We start from the raw sequence: 26,455 nt of genomic DNA on the forward strand, positions 1-26,455 counted from the left end.
TTAGGGTCAGGGTTCTGTGCTGGCCACTTGAGAGCCTTCAAGCAAAGCTGGTCCCACCATGTCTTTATTGAGTAAAAGTGTTCAGTAGGTTTTAGGTCAGGTGTTTGCGATGGTCACTTGAGCGCCTTCAAACCAAACTGGTCCCACCATGTCTTTATGGAGCAAAAGTGTTTAGTAGGGTTGAGGTCAGAGCACTGTGCAAGTCCCTTGCGTTGCTTCACACCAAACTGGCCCAACTGTGTCTTTAAATAGTAAAGTTGTTCAGTAGGGTTGTGGTCAGGGTTCTGTGCCGGCCACTTGAGCGCCTTCAAACAAACCTGGTCCCGCCATGTCTTTATAGAGTAAAAGTGGTCAGTAGGGTTTAGGTCAGGTCTTTGTGCAAGCCACTTGAGCTCCTTTAAACCAAACTGGTTCCATCATGTCTTTATGGAGCAAAAGTGTTCAGTAGGGTTGAGGTCAGAGCACTGTGTAGGTCACTCGAGTTCCTTCACACCAAACTGGTCCAACTGTGTCTTTAAATAGTAAAGGAGTTCAGTAGGGTTGAGGTCAGGGTTCTGTACCGGCCACTTGAGTGCCTTCAAGCAAAGCTGGTCCCACCATGTCTTCATTGAGTAAAAGTGATCAGTAGATTTTAGGTCAGGTGTTAGTGCCAGTCACTTGAGCGCCTTCAAACCAAACTGGTCTCACCATGTCTTTATGGAGCAAAAGTGTTCAGTAGGGTTGAGGTCAGAGCACTGTGCAAGTCCCTCGAGTTTCTTCACACCAAACTGATCCAACTGTGTATTTAAATAGTAAAGGTGTTCAATAGGGTTGTGGTCAGGGTACTGTGCCAGCCACTTGTGCACCTTTAAAGAAAGCTGGTCCCACCATGTCTTTATAATGTAAAGGTGTTCAGTAGGGTTGGGGTCAGGGTTCTGTGCTGGCTAATTGAGCTCCTTGAAACTAAACTGGTCCCAGTCCCACAATGTCTTTATGGAGCCAAGGTATTCAGTAGGGTTGTGGTCAGAGCACTGTGCAGGCCACTTGCGTTCCTCCACACCAAACTGGTTCAACTGTGTCTTTATGGAGCAAGAGATGACTTCATAACTGGTGGGTTAGGGCTCAGAGGAAGGTTAAATGATGCTGGTCATCAGATTGGGGACATCTAGTGGCAGTAAAAAGGACTGCAGTGGAATTGTTTGAAGATGAATATTACAGCAAATGCTGGTTTGGTTATTTTAACTTCTTATGGACTCAAAAACCTGACATACTGTATAACAAATATAAAAAATGTATATATTTTTTTTCCAGATTACTCTTTTAATTTTCATGGTTGGCTTTTCTCCAGTTTCCTCCCACCCTCCAAAGGCATGCAGGTAGGTAGCTTGGACCGCTGTCTAAATCAAGCATTAAATATTGAAATGCAATTTAAAAAAAAGTCTGAAAACAAATTAAACAGGCATTAAATACTTATATGCTATAAAAAGACACTAGAAAAAAATAAACATGAAATACTAAATGCAATAAAAGAGACTAAAATATATAATAGGCATGGAAAACTCAAATTCAATAAAAAAAAAAAAAAAACTGCATACAATTGAATCCAATATAACGAGTCAACACAGAAGAAATACACAAACGGTAAATTCCCCTAAAGAAACCCTATAGAACCTCATGGAACTGGATTTAAAAGCGTGAAAATTCAGTTACCGTCTGGCTGTTCCCTAATCCCACTTTATCTCAGAAACAAATTCTCTGTGGATAGAAATATTAGATTTGTATTACAAATCCCCCGGTGCTATAGCGGAATGTTGTAGACGGAGATCTCCGGCATGAAATGAATGGAAAGCCGAACACATTAAACCGCACGGTGTCAATGGCCTTTAGGTTTAGAGTAGACTGATAGGACTCGATTAACGTCGAGTGTTCTGTAATCTTTCTGTTCACACAGAGAAATCGATTCCGCACTGTATCAAATCTTTATTACTTCACTATGGAGCAACAAGCATGTGAGACAAACCATACCAAATTCTCCCAGGAGTGTATATACAGTATATATTTGAAAAGTTTGCCCTTTCGAAAAACAGTACATATTGAGGATATTACTTACATGACTGAAAAAAAGTATTTTACTGAATATACAAACGTATCAATAAAAAAAGTAAAAAAAAAAAAGTATATTCTTACAGTGGGAAGTATATACAGGAGATGGTATGACAGTGGACACTATGTGCAGGAGAAGAGTGGGAAAGTATGACAGTGGGCAGTATGTACAGGAGAGGAGTGTGGAGGGTATGGCAGTGGGCAATATACACAGGAGAGAAGTGTGGAGGATATGACAGTGATCAGTGATGTACAAGAGAGAAATGTGGAGGGTATGACAGAGGGCAGTGTGTACAGGAGAAGAGTGTGGCGGGTATGACAGAGGGCAGTATGTACAGGAGAGGAGTGTGGAGGATATGACAGTGAGCAGTATGTACAAGAGAGGAGTGTGGAGGGTATGACAGTGGGCATTATATACAGGAGAGGAGTGTGGCGGGTATGACAGAGGGTGGTATGTAAAGGAGAGGAGTGTGGCGGGTATGACAGAGGGCAGTACGTAAAGGAGAGGAGTGTGGCGGGTATGACAGAGGACAGTACGTAAAGGAGAGGAGTGTGGCGGGTATGACAGAGGACAGTATGTACAGGAGAGGAGTGTGGAGGGTATGACAGTAGGCAGTATGTACAGGAGAGGAGTGTGGAGGGTATGACAGTGGGCAGTATGTACAGGAGAGAAGTGTGGAGGATATGACAGTGATCAGTGATGTACAAGAGAGAAATGTGGAGGGTATGACAGAGGGCAGTGTGTACAGGAGAAGAGTGTGGCAGGTATGACAGAGGACAGTATGTGCAGGAGAGGAGTGTGGAGGATATGACAGTGAGCAGTATGTACAAGAGAGGAGTGTGGAGGGTATGACAGAGGGCAGTATGTAAAGGAGAGGAGTGTGGCGGGTATGACAGAGGACAGTATGTACAGGAGAGGAGTGTGGCGGGTATGACAGTGGGCGGGATGTACAGGAGAGGAGTGTGGAGGGTATGACAGTGGGAAGTATGTACAGGAGAGGAGTGTGGAGGGTATGACAGTGTGGAGGGTATGACAGTGTGGAGGGTATGACAGTGGGCAGTATGTACAGGAGAGGAGTGTGGAGGGTATGACAGTGGGCAGTATGTACAGGAGAGGAGTGTGGAGGGTATGACAGTGGGCAGTATGTACAGGAGAGAAGTGTGGAGGGTATAACAGTGGACAGTATGCTCAGGAGAGGAGTGTGGAGGGTATGACAGTATACAGTATGTACAGGAGAGAAGTGTGGAGGATATGACAGTGATCAGTGATGTACAAGAGAGAAATGTGGCGGGTATGACAGAGGGCAGTGTGTACAGGAGAAGAGTGTGGCGGGTATGACAGAGGACAGTATGTGCAGGAGAGGAGTGTGGAGGATATGACAGTGAGCAGTATGTACAAGAGAGGAGAGTGGAGGGTATGACAGTGGGCAGTATATACAGGAGAGGAGTGTGGCGGGTATGACAGAGGGCAGTATGTAAAGGAGAGGAGTGTGGCGGGTATGACAAAGGGCAGTATGTAAAGGAGAGGAGTGTGGCGGGTATGACAGAGGACAGTATGTACAGGAGAGGAGTGTGGAGGGTATGACAGTGGGCAGTATGTACAGGAGAGGAGTGTGGAGGGTATGACAGTGGGCAGTATGTACAGGAGAGAAGTGTGGAGGGTATGACAGTGGGCAGTATGTATAGGAAAGGAGTGAGGAGGGTATGACAGTGTGCAGTATATAAAGGAGAGGAGTGTGGAGGGTATAACAGTGGACAGTATGCTCAGGAGAGGTTTTTTCAGGGTATGACAGTGGGCAGTATGTACAGGAGAAAATTGTGGAGGGTAAGACAGTGGGCACTATGTACAGGAGAGGAGTGTGGAGGGTATGACAGTGGGCAGTATGTGTGACAGATCTAGCCAGGACAGGGGCTAGAGAACTGGGAAACCTTTGTTTTAGCCCCTCTTATGTCTAAGTAACCCTGTGTCTATTAGGGGCACAGGGTGACCTGGCAAATGGGACAGTACTATGTTCAGGAGAGAAGTGTGGCTGTGCCTGCAGATTTGGAGCCTGACCACCTGACGGAAGTAACCGTCATCTTACACATGGCTCCTTCACTAAAGCAGAGGTCTCGAAACCACAACCTGCATGCCACATCCAGGTCACTACAATCTTTTACTCAACCTGCAGCAACTTGCCCCATGTTTGAATCATGCTTTTCTATGGTACAGGAGGGCTGCCTGCTGGCAGCAAAACAACTGATGACGCTGACCAGCCAGGGCACACAGCATTGTTCCTAGCTATGGAGCTGGCAGAGAGCGATAGAGGGGTTCTGATGTGAAAGGAGGCTTAGATTTTAAGGGAGGATTCTGATGTTCATGATGTGTTGGGGGTGTCTGATGTGCTAGGGGGGCTCTTATTTGTTGGGGGTGTCTGATGTGCTAGGGGGTTCTGATGTGTTGAGGGGTGACTGATGTGCTGCGGGGGGCTCTGATGTGTTGAGGGGTGTCTGATGTGCTGCGGGGGCTCTGATGTGCTGGGGGTGTCTGATGTGCTGGGGGGCTCTGATGTGCTGGGGGGGGCTCTGATGTGTTAGGGGGTGTCTGATGAGCTAGTGGGCTCTGATGTGTTGGAGGCATCTGATGTACTAGGGGGCCTCTTATGTGTTGAGGGGGCTCTGATGTGTTGGGGGTGTCTGATGTGCTAGGGGGGCTCTGATGTGTTGTGGGGGCTCTGATGTGTTGGGGGTGTCTGATGAGCTAGTGGGCTCTGATGTGTTGGAGGCATCTGATGTGCTAGGGGGCTCTTATGTGTTGTGGGGGCTCTGATGTGTTGAGGGGCTCTGATGTGTTGAGGGGTGTCTGATGTGCTGCGGGGCTCTGATGTGTTGGGGTGTCTGATGTGCTGGGGGGCTCTGATGTGTTGGGGGTGTCTGATGTGCTAGGGGGGCTCTGATTTGTTGGGGGTAGGGTTGCCACCTCATCCCTTTAAACCCAAACACATATTAATTACACAGGTTCTGTGGCTGATTAAGGTGGTAATTTAACTCACTTGGTGCCTTACCTGCATTAAATTAGCCCCCAAACCTGTGTAACTCATATGTGTTCAGGTTTAAAGAAGTGAGGTGGTAACCCTATTTGGGGGGTGTCTGGTGTGCTAGGGGGGCTCTGATGTGCTAGGGGGTATCTTATGTTCTAGGGGGGGCTCTGATGTGTTGGGGGTGTCTGATGTGCTAGGGGGCACTGATGTTCTTGGGGGTGTCTGGTGTGCAAGAGGGGCTCTAAAGTGCTGGGGGTGTCTGATGTCCAAGGGAGGCTTTGATGTGTTGGGGGGGAGGTTTGATGTGCTAGGGGGGATCTTATGTGTTGGGTGGTGTCTGATGTGCTGGGGGTGTCTGATGTGCAAGGGAGGCTTTGATGTGTTGGGGGGTGGTTTATGTGTAAGGGGGGCTCTGATGTGTTGGGGGGTGTTTGATGTGTAAGAGGGGCTCTGATGTGTTGAGGGGTCTCTGATGTGTTGAGGAGTATCTGATGTGCTAGGGGGCTCTTATGTGTTGGGGGATCTTATGTGTTGGGTGGTGTCTGATGTGCTAGGGGGGCTCTGATGTATTGGGTGGTGTCTGATGTGCTAGGGGGCTCTTATGTGTTGGGGGATCTTATGTGTTGGGTGGTGTCTGATGTGCTAGGGGGGCTCTGATGTATTGGGTGGTGTCTGATGTGCATGGGAGGCTCTGATGTATTGGGGGGTGTCTGAGTTGCTAGGGGGATCTTATGTGTTGGGTGGTGTCTGATGTGCTAGGGGGGCTCTGATGTATTGGGTGGTGTCTGATGTGCATGGGAGGCTCTGATGTATTGGGGGGTGTCTGAGTTGCTAGGGGGATCTTATGTGTTGGGTGGTGTCTGATGTGCTAGGGGGGCTCTGATGTATTGGGTGGTGTCTGATGTGCTAGGGGGCTCTTATGTGTTGGGGGATCTTATGTGTTGGGTGGTGTCTGATGTGCTAGGGGGGCTCTGATGTATTGGGTGGTGTCTGATGTGCATGGGAGGCTCTGATGTATTGGGGGGTGTCTGAGTTGCTAGGGGGATCTTATGTGTTGGGTGGTGTCTGATGTGCTAGGGGGGCTCTGATGTATTGGGTGGTGTTTGATGTGCATGGGAGGCTCTGATGTATTGGGGGGTGTCTGAGTTGCTAGGGGGATCTTATGTGTTGGGTGGTGTCTGATGTGCTAGGGGGGCTCTGATGTATTGGGTGGTGTCTGATGTGCATGGGAGGCTCTGATGTATTGGGGGGTGTCTGAGTTGCTAGGGGGATCTTATGTGTTGGGTGGTGTCTGATGTGCTAGGGGGGCTCTGATGTATTGGACGGTATCTGATGTGCTAGGGGGATCTTGTGTTGGGTGGTGTCTGATGTGCTAGGGGGGCGCTGATGTATTGGGGGGTATCTGATGTGCTAGGGGGATCTTATGTGTTGGGTGGTGTTTGATGTGCTAGGGGGGCGCTGATGTATTGGGGGGTGTCTGATGTGCTAGGGGGATCTTATGTATTGGGGGTGTCTGATGTGCAAGGGAGGCTCTGATGTATTGGGTAGTGTCTGATGTGTTGGGGGGTGTCTGATGTATTGGGGGGTGTCTGATGTGCTAGGGCGGCTCTGATGTGTTGGGGGGTGTCTGATGTGTTATGGGGTGTCTGATGTGCTGGGGGGGCTCTGATGTGCTAGGGGGGGGGGGCTCTGATGTGTTGGGGGTGCCATCTGATATGAAAAAGAGGTACTTCTGTTTATTTATTCATTTCCATTTTTATTAATTCATTTATATATATATTTTGCTGTATGGACTCTTTAATACCTTCATTTTAAAAGGGACATTTTTGGCAACATCTAAATCTAATTTACTATTAATATTTAATGTAATAACTAATCTCTTTATAATACCCGGAGGGAAGGAACTCTTGAATAAGCCTGCTGGTGTATGGGTGACACTAAAATGTCCCTCTAGGTTTAGAGATAGTAATAGAAGAAGGTGAGGGAAGGAGGGCTCAGGATATTTTGGAAGGGTCACCCTAATGCTCACTTCATACAAAGGCAAATTTTCACACTCCCAGTCTGTGTATGGCCGCGAGGGTAATGAAGATGGGCTGACAATAGAAAAAAAATGAAATATATTAACAATGAAATATATTAACAATACAAAATCTATTATTCTGGCCACCATAAATCCGAGCCTGCCACACCTGATTATCTCGCAGGCTAATCCGCCGGCATTGCCACAATGAGATACAAACAGTGCCGAGGCTCATCGGATTAACATAAGCTTAATAGTAAAATTTCCAGTGTCAGGTAAGCTAAGACAATAGGAAAGATCAAATTTATACTGTATGCATAAAAATGATAAATAATAATTATTGAAAAGGAGGAAGGAGAGATATAAACCCTTACCAATGGATAGAAGTGTTGGGATAAAGTTTTTTTTTTAGTAACCTTTAAAAATTGTAATATTTACATTTCCGCTATAGGCCTGTTTGTTCGGCAATTACTGTATCTTTACTTTGCATAACGCTTATAATTTTTTATTTATTTATTTATTTATTTTTTTTTTAATCAAAGGTTTTTTTTGGTGATTATTTTCCCACATTTTTTTTTATGAAAACAATACATAAAAACTAAATAAATAAGCCCTTCTTTTTGTTTTGCTTTGACCACTGTCAGTTAAAAAGAATAAAAGAAGTAGTGTTATTGTAGATAAAGCTATGCATTTTATTTTATCGTTTGTGCTGTTTACAATGACACTAAAATTATATTTCTGGTACAGAGCATTGCAGAGATTTTTTTTAATGTTTTGTTTGTTTTGGGGGGTGTAACATTTTTCTGACTTTTACTGTGTGCCACAAAAAAACAAGCAATATTGGGATTAAGGTTTTTTTTAACCTTTAAAACTATTTACATTCCCGTTATGGGCCTGTTTATTTGGTGATAACTTTATCATCACTTAGGATAACAAATATTGTTATTTTTTTTTTTGTTTGTTTGTTTTTCAGGGCGACAAAGGCTTTCTGTTGGTGATATTGTCTTCCAAATCTTTCTTATTTTCTATGCATTCTATGGAAAGAAATAAGTAAAAAAACAAAAACAAACAAAAAAAAAATGAACACTGCTTTGAACACGGGTATTAAAGAAGTAGTGTTATTGGGGCAGATCCACAGAGAGAGTACGCCGGCGTATCTACTGATACGCCGGCGTACTTTCAAATTTCCCGCATCGTATCTTTAGTTTGAATCCTCAAACCAAGATACGCCGGCATCTGGGTTTGATCCGACAGGCGTACGGCTTCGGATCTTAGATGCAATACTTCGGCGTCCGCTGGGTGGAGTTCGCAACGTTTTCCACGTCGGGAATGCAAATTAGCTATTTCCGACGATCCACGAACGTACACGTGGCCGTCGCATTCTTTTATGTCGTCTCTAGTTGTCTTTTTCTGGCGTATAGTTAAAGCTGGTGTTTTGCGGCATATAGTTAGACTTGCCATGTTAAGTATGGCCGTCGTTCCCGCGTTTAATTTGAATTTTTTTTTGTGTAAGTCGTCCGTGAATCGGGATGGACGTAATTCACGTCTATGTTAAAAAAAAATTACATCCTAGCGACGTCATTTAGCGCAATGCACGGCGGGAAATTTAGGGACGGCTAATGCGCAGTTCATTCGGCGCGGGGACGCGCTTCATTTAAATGAAACACGCCCCCTACTCGCCGATTTGAATTCCGCCGCCAGAGATAGACTATGCCGCCGTAACCTACGGCGCAAAATCTTTAAGGATTCGAAGATAACACAAGTAATTTATTAAATGTGTAGTTTTATCTACAATGGGGCAGATCCACAAAGATCTGCCCCGGCGCAGCGTATCAGAGATACGCTACGCCGGGGCAGATCTTTGTGGATCTGCCCCATTGTAGATAAAACTACACATTTTATTATGTAATTTGTCCTGTTTCCAGTTACACTTCAAATTAAATTTCTGGTACAAAGCATTGTGAATATATTTAAATTTAAACAAAGTTTTTTTTCCTTTGTTTGTTTTTTTTTGTTTTGAATCAAATGATTATTTTGGTGATATTTAATTGCAATTATTTTTATCTTTCATGAAAACAATACATAAAAAAATAAATAAATAAGCCATTGTTTCTGCTTTGACCACTGTCAGTTAAAAATAAATAAAAAATAAATAGGTAGTGTTACTGTAGATAAAGCTATAAATTGTATTTTATCATTTGTCCTGTTTACAATGGGGTAGATTCAGGGAAGAATTACACCGGCGTATCCAGAGATACGCTGCGTAATTCCAAAGCTGCGCCGGCGTATCTACTTTCTGTATTCAGAAAGCTAGATACGCCGACATTAGCCTAAGATACGACTGGCATAAGTCTCTTACGCCGTCGTATCTTAGGGTGCATTCTTACGCTGGCCGCTAGGGGCGCTTCCGTTGTTGTCGGCGTAGATTATGCAAATTAACTAGATACGCCAATTCACAAATGTACGTATGCCCGGCGCAATTTTTTTACGTTGTTTACGTTAGGCTTTTTCGGCGTAAGGTTGTTACTGCTATTAGAAGGCGCACGCAATGTTAAGTATGGACGTCGTTCCCGCGTCAAAATTAGAATTTTTTACATCGTTTGCGTAAGTCGTTCGCGAATAGGGCTGAACGTAATTTACGTTCATGTCGAAACCAATACGTTGTTGCGCCGTACTTGGAAGCAATGCACACTGGGATATGTACACGGACGGCGCATGCAAAATGTCAATCACGTCGGGTCATCCATTATTTACATAATACACGCCCCCCCTTCCACATTTGAATTACGCGGGCTTACGCCGGCCCCATTTACGCTATGCCGCCACAACTTATGGAGCAAGTGCTTTGTGAATACAGCACTTGCTCCTGTAAGTTATGGCGGCGTAGCGTAAATACGACGTGCTGCACCGCCGTATCATTGCGCGCCCCTACCTGAATCTACCCATATGACACTAAAATTACATTTCTGGTACAGAGCATTGCAAAGATTTTTAAAATGTTTTGTTTGTTTTGGGGGGTGTAAAATGTTTCTGACTTTTACTGTGTGCTACAAAAAATAATAAAAAAAGAAGCAATATTGGGATTAAGGCTCTTTTTTTTTTAAATAACCTTTAAAACTATTTACATTCCCGCTATGGGCCTGTTTATTTGGTGATAACATTATCATCACTTAGGATAACAAATATTGTTTTTTTTTTTTTTTAGGGTGACAAAGGCTTTCTGTTGGTGATATTGTCTTCCAAATCTTTCTTATTTTCCATGCCTTCTATGGAAAGAAATAAGTAAAAAAAAAAAAAAAACCAAACAAAAAAATGAACACTGCTTTGAACACGGGTATTTAAAAAGTAGTGTTAGGCCCCATACACACGAGAGGATTTATCCGCGGATACGGTCCAGCGGACCGTATCCGCGGATAAATCCTCTCGAGGATTTGCGCGGATTTCCATGCGATGGAGTGTACTCACCATCGAATCGAAATCCACGCCGAAATCCTCTGGCGATGACGTGTCGCGCCGTCGCCGCGATTATGACGCGGCGACGTGCGCGACGCTGTCATATAAGGAATTCCACACATGCGTCGAATCATTACGACGCATGCGGGGGATCCCTTCGGACGGATGGATCCGGTGAGTCTGTACAGACCAGCGGATCCATCCGTTGGGATGGATCCCAGCGGCTAGATTTGATAGCATGTCATCAAATATTTATCCGCTGGAAATCCATCCCAGGGGATAAATATCCGCGGAAACAGATCCGCTGGAGTGTACACACCATAGGATCTATCCGCTGAAACCCATTCGCTGGGATTTTTCAGCGGATGGATTCTATCGTGTGTATGGGGCCTAACTGTAGATAAAACTACACATTTATTATATAAATTGTCCTGTTTCCAGTAACACTTAAAATTAAATTTCTGGTACAAAGCATTGTGAATATATTTAAACCTAAACAAAGTTTTTTTTTCGTTGTTTTTTTTGTTTTGAATCAAAGGATTCTTTTATTCTTGTATTTATCGGCGTATACCGCGCACTTTTCCCCCCTTAAAATCAGGGGGAAATCGCGGGTGCGCGATATACGCCGATCCCTGCTGTCTCCGACATTGTCCGAGCCGAGCCGAGTGTACTGCGCACTCAGCTAGGCTCGGCCATGCTCGGCTCCGCCCGCAGCCACGCGAGAGGAGCCGAGAGAAGCCGAGTGCGCAGGAAATCCGGCTCTGCACAGCGTGCCAAATTCAAACACACAACGGAACGCAACCCCGGGCAAGGTGCGGATGGACACCTCCAAAGGCTTGACGGACCCCGCGCAACGCCGCAGACGGATGCCGGACAAGGCCGCCGATGGACGCAGGGGCAGGACAGCAGACGGACACCGACAAGGCTGGACGGACCCCACGCAAGGCCGCAGACGGACGCCAGACAAGGCCGCCGATGGCCGCCGGGCAAGACATCCAAAATGTACGTTTTTTCCCTAAACTTCCCTTCTCAGCTTGGGGTGCGTGCTATACCCCGGCACGCGGTATATTCCAATAAATACGGTAATTTCAAAGCATTTTTCCAAAATTTAGAAAATTTGTTAAAATAAAACAATTTTCATTGAAATTTCAGCAAAAGCCGGACTGCCCAGATTTGCTAACGTCTAGTAAAACCATCCACACGAGAGCATTCTTGAGACGTTCATAGAAGGAGCTCTATGGTGCGAGTCCCAGACCATTAAAACTTCTTGGAATACACTTCATCCAAACTCTTATGAAGCAATAGACTACAAGCCCATTCTCAACATACAGCTAAGAGCAGCACTTCCATCTGTGATTACACCAACTAAATTATTTAAGCAGGCTAATGTCTGGGTCGGGGGTTTCGACGTCGCTAATGATGGAAGTCATGGCTGTGTTTTCGAAGTTCTGCAACAATAATGTATGTGTGGCTCCTCTCCAGTAATGTGTATTAATAGATGATGATTAATCATAGGCTCACAAAAGGGAGCCCATTAAAAACGCACCTGTTACAAAGTCATGTATTGAAAACAAAGTCTATGCAAAAAAAGGATCTGTTGGCATAAAACATCAGAAAAACATTTATAAACTTTGCGCACACAAAAAAAATGCATCTGATGGCTGCATTTTGTGATCACAGAAATTCAGATTTTGAAGATAAATAAAATGTAAAATATTTGTTAGATTTAAAAAAAAATTCAAGCCCTGTTCCCTGGTTAACACTGACACGCTGGTTACTGGTAACCTGATTGGCTGAAGCGACATCGAGGGCGGGACTACTTCGAGGGATTGTGGAGGGATTGTGGAGGAGGATCCGAGGATGGCTGACCGAGAAAGGTAAGTGCCAGGTGGAGGGGGGAGCAATCTGGCGGCATTTTAGGGTCAAACTGGCAGCAATTGATGGGCACAGTGGCGACAATGGCATGGCACAGTGGCTGTGTTTGGCATGTCACAGTGGCGACAATTGATGGGCACAGTGGCGACAATGGCATGGCACAGTGGTGACAATTTATGGCACAGTGGCTGTGTTTGGCATGGCCCAGTGGTGACAATTGATGGGCACAGTGGCGACAATTGATGGGCACAGTGGCAACAATAGTATGGCACAGTGGCGACAATTTATGGCACAGTGGCTGCGTTTGGCATGGCACAGTGGCTACAATTGATGGGCACAGTGGCGACAATAGCATGGCACAGTAGCAACAATGGCTGGGCACAGTGGCGACAATGGCATGGCACAGTGGCTGCGTTTGGCATGGCACAGTGGTGACAATTGATGGCACAGTGGCTGCGTTTGGCATGGCACAGTGGCGACAATTGATGGGCACAGTAGTGACAATGGCATGGCACAGTGGCGACAATTGATATGCACAGTGGCAACAATTGATGGAACAGTGGCTGCGTTTGATGGCATGGCACAGTGGCGACAATTGATGTGCACAGTGGCAACAATTGATGGAACAGTGGCTGCGTTTGATGGCATGGCACAGTGGCGACAATTTTATCGCACAGTGGCTGCGTTTGATGGGCACAGTGGCTGCGTTTGATGGGCACAGTGGCGGCAATTGATGGGCACAGTGGCGGCAATTGATGGGCACCGTGGCGGCAATTGATGGGCACAGTGGCGGCAATTGATGGGCACAGTGGCGGAAATTGATGGTCACAATGAGGCTGCAATTGATGGGGTTTTTTTCGTTTGTTTGCGCCCCCAAAAATTTTGAGCACCAGCTGCCACTGGACTGGAATAGTACCACTGGACTGGCGTAAGGCCGATGTGCTGCCCATATTTAAAAAGGGGTCAACATATTTACCAAGTAGCTGTAGACCTGTTAGTAGGAATGAGCCGAACACCCCCCATTCGGTTTGCACCAGAACCTTCGAACGGACCGACCGTTCGCTCGAACATTTAGAACCCCATTGACGTCTATGGGACTCGAAAGTTCAAATTCAAAAGTGCTCATTTTAAAGCCTAAAATGCAAGTTATTGTCGGAAAACGGGTTTGAGAACCCGGGTCTTGCCCCAGGGAACATGTATCAATGGAAAAATAATTTTTAAAACGGTTGTTTTTTCTGGAGCAGCGATTTTAATGATGCTTAAAGTGGAAAAAAAAAATTCCTTTAAATATCGTACCTGCTGGGTGTCTATAGTATGCCTGTAAGGTGGCACGTGTTTAGAACTGTCCCTGCACAAAATGAGATTACTATAAGAAAAAAGTCATTTAAAACTGCTTGCGGCTTTAATGTAATGTCTGGTCCCTGCAATATGGATGAAAATCATTGAGAAAAATATCATGGGTTTGCCCGCCCCCCTCCCCCCAGGTCATTACAAGACCCTTTGGCCCTATATACTTTGAACAGCAGTATACAGGCAGTGCAAACAAGACAGGGACTGTAGGTTTGTTGTTAAGTAGAATCTGTTTGTAATTGTGAACTGGTACTTTTTTAAAGTGTAGCTCCAGCCATAACATCTATTTTTAAGCTTTTCTGAAAACATAGAGAAGGGTTATCACCCCTGTAAACATTTGTTTTGCTGCCTGTGTGCATCTGTTCAGAACATTGCAATTCACTTTCTGTCCCAATGACAAATTATTTTTTTGAAAATGTGGGTTTTGTAGTGAAACAAGGATTGGTGATAAAGCATCAGTGGACAGGAGACACCTCTTACAGAAGAGAATTTCCCCTCCTAGGGGTAGATTTTCTCTCACTTCCTGTTGTCTCCTTCCGTTTGCAATTAGGATTCCATTGTAAGTTGGATGTTTGAAAGTAGGGGCCTGACGTATATACTCTGCAGAAATTTGGGCCCTAGGTATTGGTGTTGCCACAACACTGTAAGCCCTCACAGTTAGTCTTGGTGGGCGCTGGAATGCCATGCTGTGTGAACTATTATATCAAGAATTGTAATTACATGCCATTGTTGAACAGTGGTACAAAAATTGGGCCTTTGGTGCCACAACTCTGTAAGCCCTCACAGTTATTCTTGGTGGGCACAGGAATGGGCCCTGCTGTGAAATATTAGATCAAGAATTGTAATTACAAATAAAAAATTGGGCCTTTGTTGGTGGTGGTGGTGCTGGTGCCACAACACTGCAACCCCTCACAGATACTCTAGTTGGAGCGCAGGAATGAGCCCGCTGCAAAGTATTGCATCAAAAATTGTAATTACACGCCCCTGTTAAACAGGGGCAGAAAAATTGGGCCTTAGCCACAGGTGGCGGTGCCCAGAACCAAAAATGTTCTTACAAGCTATCAGCATGATCACTGAGGAGGAAAAGGAAAGTCACTCAGCATAACAGGATAGTCACTCAGCATCAGCATAGGCAGTCTTGAAGGGATCTGACATTTCAAAAAAAATACTCAGTTACATCAGCATCAGGTGCTTGATAGTTGGTGGTGATCCAAGCCTGATTAATTTTTATGACGGTCAGTCGATCGATCGACCGATGCAGGACAAGCCAGTAGCTCAATTGCGTACTGTGCAAGCTCTGGCCAGTGATCCATCCTCAAGACCCAGTAAGCCAGAGGATTTTTGGTGGGGAAGGTGTCCAAGTCTGATCTTGCCCCTAGGTATTCCCGCACCATGTAAAACAGACGCTGGCGATGGTTGCTGGAACTGGTCATACCTTGGGGCTGCGGACTAAAAAATTGTCTGAACGCATCGGTCAGACGGCCACCTTCTCCACCGCTCCTTCTGTGACTGACCGAAGCCTCAGCAATACGTTGTGCAGGACCTGGATTTTGTAACCCCCCCAGTCTGCATTTGAGGGGAAACTGGCTGCATTTTATGGGGAAACTGGCTGCATTTGATGGGGAAACTGGCTGCATTTGATGGGCAAACTGGATGCATTTGATGGGCAAACTGGATGCATTTGATGGGCAAACTGGCATCATTTGAGGGGGCAAACTGGTAGCATTTGATGGGCACAGTGGCTGCAATTTATGTTTTCTTTTTTTCAGTTTGTTGGGGCTGCGGACTAAAAAATTGTCTGAACGCATCGGTCAGACGGCCACCTTCTCCACCGCTCCTTCTGTGACTGACCGAAGCCTCAGCAATACGTTCTGCAGGACCTGGATTTTGTAACCCCCCCCCCAGTCTGCATTTGAGGGGAAACTGGCTGCATTTAATGGGGAAACTGGCTGCATTTGATGGGGAAACTGGCTGCATTTGATGGGGAAACTGGCTGCATTTGATGGGCAAACTGGATGCATTTGATGGGCAAACTGGCATCATTTGAGGGGGCAAACTGGTAGCATTTGATGGGCACAGTGGCTGCAATTTATGTTTTCTTTTTTTCAGTTTGTTGGGGCTGCGGACTAAAAAATTGTCTGAACGCATCGGTCAGACGGCCACCTTCTCCACCGCTCCTTCTGTGACTGACCGAAGCCTCAGCAATACGTTGTGCAGGACCTGGATTTTGTAACCCCCCCAGTCTGCATTTGAGGGGAAACTGGCTGCATTTGATGGGGAAACTGGCTGCATTTGATGGGGAAACTGGCTGCGTTTGAGGGGCAAACTGGCTGCATTTGATGGGGAAACTGGCTGCATTTGATGGGGAAACTGGCTGCATTTGATGGGCAAACTGGCTGCATTTGATGGGCAAACTGGCTGCATTTGATGGGGAAACTGGCTGCATTTGAGGGGCAAACTGGCTGCATTTGATGGGGAAACTGGCTGAATTTGATGGGCAAACTGGCTGCATTTGAGGGGGAAACTGGCTGCATTTGATGGGGAAACTGGCTGCATTTGAGGGGAAACTGGCTGTATTTGAGGGAAAACTAGCATCATTTGAGGGGCAAACTGGCATCATTTGAGGGGCAAACTGGCTGCATTTAATGGGGAAACTGGCTGCATTTGATGTGGAAACTGGCTGCATTTGATGTGGAAACTGTCTGCTTTTGATGGGGAAACTGGCTGCATTTGAGGGGCAAACTGGCTGAATTTGAGGGGCAAATTGGCTGCATTTGAGGGGGGCAAACTGGCTGCATTTGAGGGGGGCAAACTGGCTGCATTTGAGGGAAAACCGGTTGCATTTGAGGGGAAACTGGCTGCATTTAAAAGGGAAACTGGCTGCATTTGAGGGGAAACTGTCATCATTTGAGGGGCAAACTGGCTGCATTTGAGGGGCAAACTGTCTCATTTGAGGGGGAAACTGTCTGAATGTGATGGGGAAACTGGCTGCATTTGATGGGCAAACTGGCTGCATTTGATGGGCAAACTGGATGCATTTGATGGGCAAACTGGCATCATTTGAGGGGGCAAACTGGTAGCATTTGATGGGCACAGTGGCTGCAATTTATGTTTTCTTTTTTTCAGTTTGTTTGTGCCCCCCCAAAAAAATTAAAGCACTGGCCGCCACTGCATTGTTCTATTGCTGCCAACCTCTGTGGAAGGTTTGGAATTCTCAAGGTACCCTTCATTGACTGAGTCAAGTTTTTCGTAACATGTTGGGTTCCAATGACAGAGAAACCTTTTGTATTTCAAAAGCTTGCAACTGAGTTAGTCAACACGGGGCTAGTATTTAAACTGCAGACTCTCAGCTTGATGGATGGATAACAGAGTACCGCAAACTGCGACTGCCCTCCTCGGTTAACAGAATATGTCATTTCTTCTAGCTATTAAAGCAAACCTGTCACAAGCCCAGACAATTCACGCGGAATGTATGATGAAAATATTTATCAGTCAGTTTTTTTTGTTTGCTCAGTAAAGTCTACAGTGTGTGTAATACCTCTTTTGTGTTCATCCTCCGCCGATCTCCGAAAAAAAAAAAAAAAAGAAGCAGCCGACAGCTTGTCACGGTTACAACCTCGCAGCTATTCATTAGGTTAAAATCTAAATTCATTTGTTTTCTTTTATTGAAATGACAGGTTTGTGGTTAGCGGTGTGACAGTGGAGTGGTCTGTGCCGAGACAGCACTGAGATGAAACAGAAGCAATATAATATAATTTCTGGGTGATGGTCTGTGACTATGAATGAGGGATGGATGGCTGGAGAGGAAATACAGATGTATGGTGGACTTGCTTTATGTTCTGTATCACCAATAAGAGCCGTCTCCCCTAACCATAAAATACAGAGAGAGATATACTAGAGGAAAGGCAGAAGAAAGGAAAAGTGATGGAATAACTAACCATAAAAAAGAAAAATATGGCATTGTTGACAGGCCCCGGATTTACTCCCTTTGCCGCCCCAAGGCCAGGTCCTTCAATGCCCCCCCGCCTGCGCAGTACAGGGGGGACATTATCCGCCTGGGGACTTTTTCGGGACTTTTTGCCCTGAAAATCAGGGCAAAATCGTGGGTGCGCGGTATACGCCGATACCCGCTTTCCCGCGCAGAGTTTTGAATACTGCGCCGACATATATACCGAGCGCAGTACACTCGGGTATAGTCGGGCAGTCTCGGCTCCTTCCGCTCTCACATCCTGGACGTACAGGACGTCAGCGCAGGTAGCCGAGCATTGCCGACAATACACGAGTGTACTGCGCTATGTATATGTCGGCGCAGTATTCAAACTCGGCGCGGGAAACGAGCGGGGAGGACGCGAGGACGCCGCAGAAGGACGCCGGACCCGCCGAAGAGGACACCGGACCCGCCGAAGAGGACACCGGACCCGCCGAAGAGGACACCGGACCCGCTGCAGAAGGACACCCGAAGCCACAGAAGGACACCCGAAGCCGCAGAAGGTCGCCAGACCCGCCGAAGAGGACACCCGAAGCCGCAAAAGGACACCCGAAGCCACAGAAGGACACCCGATGCCGCAGAAGGACGCCGGACCCGCCGAAGAGGACACCCGAAGCCGCAAAAGGACACCCGAAGCCACAGAAGGACACCCAAAGCCGCAGAAGGACGCCGGACCTGCCGAAGAGAACACCCGAAGCCGCAGAAGACACGATGAGGCGTTATACCGCGATAAATACGGTATCTCACCTCCTCTTCCCTCTGTTTTTTCTCCTCTCACCATCCGCATGACAGGGGGGAACTCCCGATATGAAAGTAAAAGTGTCCTCTCCTCTCAGCCGCAGTGCCACCCCTGCACCCACTGCCGCCCCGAGGCCTGGCCTTGTTGGCCTCGTCTGGAATCCGGCCCTGATTGTTGAGGAAAAAAAAAAAAAACATTGGAGGTACACGTTGAAGGGGCAAGTTGTGGAGTTATATGTTGGAGGAGCAAGTTGTGCTAGACAGCACAGGAAACCTTATCTAATCTAAATCGTTTTTTAATTAAATACAGTGGCCCGGATTCACAGAGAGTTGGGCGCACATTACGCCGCCGTAACGCAAACGCCGTATGCCACGCCGACGCAGCGCAGAGAGGCAAGCATGGAATTCAAGAAGCCAGTGCTCCCAACGCTGCGTCGGCGTGGCGTAGGTTTTGAAGGCGCAGGCTGGCGTAGGTGGAAGTGGGCTTGACCCATGCAAACCCATGCAAATGATGGTCCGAGCGCCAGACAAGTACGTTTAACGAACTGCGCATGCGCCGTGACGTGGACGCATCCCCCTGCGCATGCTCACAACCACGTCGGAACAACTGCCTAAGATATACGCCGGATCACTGCGTACGCCATGAACGTAACCTGCACCCAGCCAGACACACGTCAAACGGAAAATACGCCGGCTTGGCCGGCTTGTGTTCCCTGGTGCAGACCTTTGCATGTCTGCTGCTGGGTTACACCTCCTTTATGGGGCTTAACTTTACGCCGGACGTACAACTTACGTGCACCTCTCGTAGCCTGCGTCGGGCGCACGCACGTTCGTGAATCGCCATATTTCCCTCATTTGCATATTTGAATGACTAATCAATGGGAGCGGCACCATGCTCCCAGCCTAAATGTGCGCCCACTCTACACCGGCGTAAGCAAGATACGTTGGCGGGGTGTAGCCTGGTTTTAGGCGCATCTCTGTTTGTGGGTCTTGCGCACAGATACGAAGGCGCACATTTGCACTTATGTCGGCGTAACTTGTTATAAGTCGGCGTAAGTGCTTTGTGAATCCGGGCCAGTGTATATGTAGCCCCTGGTTACTTTCCAGAACCGGTGCTAGTGTAAATTTAGAGGGGGTCAGAGAGTTAGGTAACTCTGACCATGTTAATTTGTTCAAATTTGAAGCCTCTGTCTCAGCTTTGGCTGTGCTGTGGGTTCATTCTGTCGTTTCTGGGGTGCTGTTCACACCCCAGGCCGACAGGTGGCAGCAGTGGAGTCAAGGATTTGGGTACTTTTTCCCAGCAGCCTATCAGGAGGGGTTTCCCTCGCTGTGCATGCTGGGGAATGGTATTTTTGAGGCAGACGCCATTTGTCTGGGTCTTCTTCCTGTGTGGCGCCCACCTTCAGGGTAGCCATACCACGGCACCCCGCCAAAATGGCCTTCCAGGGTAAGCGTGCCACGCAGTGTTCCTAGTTCCGGGACCACGTTGGTCCGGAGCATCTGAGCTGTGGCTGGGGACCAGTGATCAACTGGGTCCCTAATCTAAAAAGGTCCCAAGCGTTAGTCCTGCTAAAGGAAGCGGTTCGGATGAAAGTCTGCTGAGGAGTGCCAAGAGAGGCTGGCGATCCAAGAGGGTTTCGACCCTCCACCGGGGATCAAGGCAACCGGGTGCTGAGAGGCTGGACGTCGGTCGCCTTTCAGTCGGTAACCTAGCTACAATTACTTGAAGGAGATCCAGGTGTCAAATCTGCTAAGGAGGATTATCTCCGCTGTTTCAATAGTTAGGGTCTGTGGCAGAGACTTTTCCCCAAGTTTTGAGTGACATTCTGGTTGCCAGGCTGGTGAGAGAGGCCTGTCCAGGTGCGCTATACATGCATTTTGTACCGCACAGCAGTCGAGATATCTCGAGATACGCCGCGTAAGTGCAAATATGCGCCGTCGGATCTGTGCGCCGTGCCCACAAAACTAGATACGCCTGAAAATAGGCTTCATCCGACCGACGTAACTTGCCTACGCCGGCGGAGAGTGGGCGCATATTTACGCTGGACGTATTTGGCGCTCCCATTCATTTTCTATTCGTATATGCAAATGAGGGAGATACGCCGATTCACAAATGTACTTGCGCCCGGCGCATAATATACGCGGTTTGCGTAAGTCGTACGTCCGGCGTAAAGTTATTCCCCATATATGAGGCGCAACCCATGCAAAGGTATGGACCAGGGAACACAGCCGTCGTATTTTACGTCGTTTACTTTGTACGTGAATATGGCTGGGCGTAGGTTACGTTCACGCCGTAGGCAGTGATTCGTCGTATCTTAGGCAGTTGTTTCGACGTGATTCTGAGCATGCGCACTGGGATGCGTCCACGGGACGGCGCATGCGCCGTTCATTATTCATATCTGTCTGGCGCTCGGCCCATCATTTGCATGGGGTCACGCCTCATTAGCATGGCTCACGCCCACTTCCACCTACGCCGGATTACGCCGAGGAAACCCAGCGCAGTTTGGGAGGCAAGTGCTTTGTGAATTCTGTGCTTGCCTCTCTGCACTGCGTCGGCGTAGCGTATATTAGATACGCTACGTCGGCATAAATATGCGCCGATGTATGTGAATCCGGGCCTAGAACTTTTGCGCAAAACGATCACGCTTATATGTAATACGCTTATTTAGTTTAGTATTTTGTTTCATTCGTTTGTTGTTGTTGTTTTTTTTTTAGTTTTTCGGGTCATTCGTTAAATTCGTAAATCTGAAAATTCGTAGATTTGAAAATTCATAAAATCAGAAAATTGAAAATTCGAAAAGTCATATATTCGAAAATCAGAGAATAAAGAAAATCCGAACATTCTTAAGAACGAAATCCGAAAATTCAAAATAATGACTAACTACTGTAACTAATAATAACTCACTATTAAATTATAGGTATTGGAATTTCCTTTCAAATTTAGCTGTGAACGAATATGAATTTATCCGAAGTTACGGATTATCCAAAATAACGAATGTCGCATCTAAACAAATGGAACGTAACAAATTAATAATAATAATAAAACTTTTTTTTAATGTTATTGTTATTTCTTATTAATAATGTGTTATGTTCCATTTGTTTAGATGCGGCATTTGTTATTTCCGATAATTCGTAACTTCGGATAAATTTGTATTCGTTACGTTCACTAACAGCCAAATTTGAAAGGAAATTCCAATACCTATAATAATTTCATTATTATTATTTCAGATTTTCACATTTTCAAATTTTCGGGTTTTTGGATTTTAGAATTTCCCAATTTACAAATTTACAAATTGATGAATTTACAAGTTTTTGAATTTGAGAATATTCAAAAAAAATGTTAAACCAGAACACAGTGGGGGGGGGGCGGAGTAGGCTCCGGACATGGCGTAGATTGCCGCGGCAACCTATGCCCGGAAGTATCTGCTCCCCCCTTCCCCTGAAAGGTACCAAATGTGACACCGGAGGGGGGGAGGATTCCGAAAAGCGGAAGTTCCATTTTTGGGTGGAACTCCACTTTAACTACATGCCGACCAGCCGCCGCAGTTCTACGGCGGCAGGTCGGCTCTCCTTCGCGAGAGCCCGTAGCTCTACATCGGCTCTCAAAGCAGCCACTAGGGGTGCGCGCGCACACCCCGCTCGCTCCTGACTCCCGGGCGTGTGCGATCACCGCCGGGCACCCGCGATCGCTCGTTACAGAGCGAGGACCGGGAGCTGTGTGTGTAAACACACAGCTCCCGGTCCTGTCGGGGGGAGAAATGCTGATCCTCTGTTCATACAATGTATGAATGAACAGCGATCAGTCATTTCCCCTAGTGAGGCCACCCCCCTACAGTTAGTACACACCCAGGGAACATACTTAACTCCTTCCCCACCCCCTAGTGTTAACCCCTTCCCTGCCAGTGGCATTTTTATAGTAATCAATGCATTTTTATAGCATTGATCGCTATAAAAATGCCATTGGTCCCAAAAATGTGTCAAAAGTGTCCGAAGTGTCCGCCATAATGTCGCAGTACCGAAAAAAATCGCTGATCGCCGCCATTACTAGTAAAAAAAAAATATTAATAAAAATGCCATAAAACTATTCCCTATTTTCTAAACGCTATAACTTTTGCACAAACCAATCAATAAACGCTTATTGCCATTTTTTTTACGAAAAATATGTAGAAGAATACGTATCGGCCTAAACTGAGGGAAAAAAATGTTTTTTTATATATTTTTTGGGGATATTTATTATGGTAAAAAGGAAAAAATATAATTTTTTTTCAAAATTGTCGCTCTATTTTTGTTTATAGCGCAAAAAATAAAAACCGCAGAGGTGATCAAATACCACCAAAAGAAAGCTCTATTTGTGGGAAAAAAAGGACGCAAATTTTGTTTGGGAGTCACGTCGCACGACCGCGCAATTGTCAGTTAAAGCGACGCAGTGCCGAATCGCAAAAAGTGGCCCGGTCTTTGACCAGCAATATGGTCCGGGGCTTAAGTGGTTAATATAGATGTTTCCGAATTAACTAATTTGTCAAAATTTGTTAAAAAAATTATTTGGAACGAAACAAATTGCACCTGTCTATCGCTTATCAGGATTTACACCAAAAAACTGGTAGCAGAATACATATTGACCTAAATTGATGAAGAAATTACCGTAGATTTTTTTATTTTTTTATTAATTGAATATGTTTTATATATATATATATTTTTTTTTAAATTGTCGATCTTTTTTTCTTTATAGCGCAAAAAATATAAAACCGCAGAGGTGATCAGATACGACCAAAAGAAAGCTCTATTTGTGGGGGGAAAAAAGATTGTGAATTTTGCGGTTTGATTCCTGGATCGGGTGGAGGAAGGTGAAGCCGGGGGAATGCCGTGAAGCTGAGTGCATGTGGGTCTTGCAAGATGCTCATCACTTTGTCCTGATTAGGCAAAGTGAAAAGTCGAATCATTTTGATTTATAATAATGAAGTGGACCTAGGATTCTGATGACCGGTAACACGTGAATAAATAAATGTAAGCACCACGGACAGCTCCTAAAATACTGCCATTGATTAGATTTCATTTTCTACCTACCATTGCTGACAACGGTCAGCTTGTATTCATGTATGTAAAACCTTTTATTCCAAAAGGTAAAAAAGAAATAAAAAAAATGTGTAAAACTCAACTCAAACTCAAATTTTAAATGATCCATTGCAGTGGAATTGCTCCCGCACTGCAAGCGTTAATTCCAGTGGCGGCTGGTGGTATATTTTTTGGCAACGCCCCCCTCCCGGTCGGTCACCAGCACTTACCCCATCTAGGTTGTGTGCATTCACCCTGCGTCATCTCCTCCTCGGCTTCCCCTGCATCTCCTCCCTCCTCCTCCTTCTCGGCAACCAATAGAATTGCTTGTCCTCTCGACCAATGGGGTGATGGGTTTTAGGACACACTTCCTGATTGGCCAGGAGGAGAATCAGGAAGACAATAGTGAATATTAATTCGCTGTTGTCACACAACTGGGTGGGCTTGGGGCGCAGTGCTCTGAGCCCCGAGCCCACCCTTTTTTTAAGCCAATTAGAGCCTCAGGCTCTAATCATGTGCTTCTACAAAAAAAAAAAACATTGGAATCCATGCGTCCGGTGCCCTACATGTAGATTAGGGGGGTGGCGCCCCTGTGCCCCGTATAGATGGGCCACCGCTGGTTATTTGCTTAGTCTAGGACAGTGGTCTCCAAACTGCGGCCCTTTGCTTGCATGTATTTGGCCCTTGAGGCTCTTTCTACTGACACCAACAATGGGGCATAAATCCTCCCATTGTCACCAACAATGGGGCCCATAAATCCTCCCACTGTCACCAACAATGGTGTCATAAATCCTCCCACTGTCACCAACAATGGGGCCTAGATCCTCCCACTGTCACCAACAATGGTGTCATAAATCCTCCCACTGTCACCAACAATGAGGCCCATAAATCCTTCCACTGTCACCGACAATGGGGCCTAGATCCTCCCACTGTCACCATCAATGGGGCCAAAAATCCTCCCGCTGTCACCAACAATGGGGCCTAGATCCTCCCACTGTCACCATCAATGGGGCCAAAAATCCTCCCGCTGTCACCAACAATGGGGCCTAGATCCTCCCACTGTCACCAACAATGGGGCCAAAAATACTCCCGCTGTCACCAACAATGGGGCCTAGATCCTCCCACTGTCACCAACTGTTTCTCCCCCTAATACCAAAGATGGGGCATTGTTTTCCCCCAGTGGGCACAGTCCGGCTCCCCTATAGTCTGAAGAACAGTGAACTGGCCCTTTGCTAAGAAAGTTTGGAGACCCCTGGTCTAGGAAATGGAAGGAGAACTTTTACGTATCTAATTCAGCAAATGGCAGTGGACTGTCCTTTGGCATCATCACATCCAATGCAAGGCTGTGGACCATGCCTTGGTCTTGATGACTGCTGGAGCACAGGGAAGAAGATGCTTCGGGGCACTGAAAGGCAGCACTGACTGGCATCACTGATGGGCACTGATTGATGGCACTGATGGGCACTGATTGGTATCACTAATGGGCACTGATAGGTAGCACTAGTGGGCACTGATAGGTGGCACCTATGGGAAATGATAGGTAGCACTGATTGGCAGTGATAGGCGGCACTGATGGGCAGAACAGATGGGCAATGATGGATGGCACTGATGAGGAGGCACCAATGGGCACTGAAAGGCAGCACTGACTGCCATTACTGATTGGCACTGATTGGTGTCGCTGATTGATGTCACTAATTGGTGTCACTGATAGATGGTGTAACGGGATGACCCGTGACATCCAGAGACTTTGTGAGGATGGGGGATACTCCTGTGTCAGCGTCACTGATAACTCTTGGGTCTGAGCCCACCCTGTTCCCTTTTGGGCATGGGGTGGCAAGTGAATCATAATTCATGTATTACATGAGATGGGATATTAATAATAGTTCATATTGCAGGATGTCTTGAGATATCACAAGTTGTTGGCTTATTCAATGTGGGGACACATTCTTTTGAAAGGTGTTAATTGCATCTATTCCTAGACATTTCATTGTCCCTTGTGTAAGGCTGTAGAGGCGTTAATCCAGGTCTGCTCCCAGACCTCTAATTATGTATGCTAAATACTGTTTGTGTGTGGAATGTACTTGTCGGAGACAGAACGTCTGCCTAGGGAACTCAGTGTGTGATGGTGTTGTGTTTGTTATGCTGTTAATGAAGGAATGTGCAGTGATTAGACCATGATAATTATAGGCCGGCGCCGACACGTCTAAAATGTTTAGTAATTAGCCTTATGGGCAGAACAGATGGCCAATGATGGATGGCACTGATGAGGAGGCACCAATGGGCACTGAAAGGCAGCACTGACTGCCATTACTGATTGGTGTCACTAATTGGTGTCACTGATGAGCACTGATAGATGGCACTAGTGGGCACTGATAGGTGGCACCTATGGGAAATGATAGGTAGCACTGATGGGCGATGATAGGCGGCACTGATGGGCAACACTGATGGGCAGAACTGATGGGCAATTATGTCTGATTGGTGTCACTGATGGGCACTGATTGATGTCACTGATTGGTGTCACTGATGGGCACTGCTGGAGCTGCACTGATAATCAGTTCCCTGATTACCTGTACAGTCTCCCCTGCAAGGAGATGCCGCTGATCGACTCTCCCCTCTTCACAATCTGTCCGATCACATGGGTAAATAGCCGCGTCATCAGCTCTTTACTGAGATCAGGGTTTGCGCCGGGACACGCCACGATCGCAGTGCTAGCGCGGTGACACTGGGGCAACGTCATATGATGTTCCCCCAGAAGGAGAGGAGATCTCGCCGCTGTCATTTTACCATACGGCACTTTCATTTCCTGTCCAAGAGATGCAACAGGAAGTTAGAGGAAAACTCCCAAACTTTCACTTTTTAGACCATGTAGCACATTAA

This window comes from Rana temporaria, chromosome 1, assembly GCF_905171775.1.
Source record: "Rana temporaria chromosome 1, aRanTem1.1, whole genome shotgun sequence".
Lineage (NCBI taxonomy): Eukaryota > Metazoa > Chordata > Amphibia > Anura > Ranidae > Rana > Rana temporaria.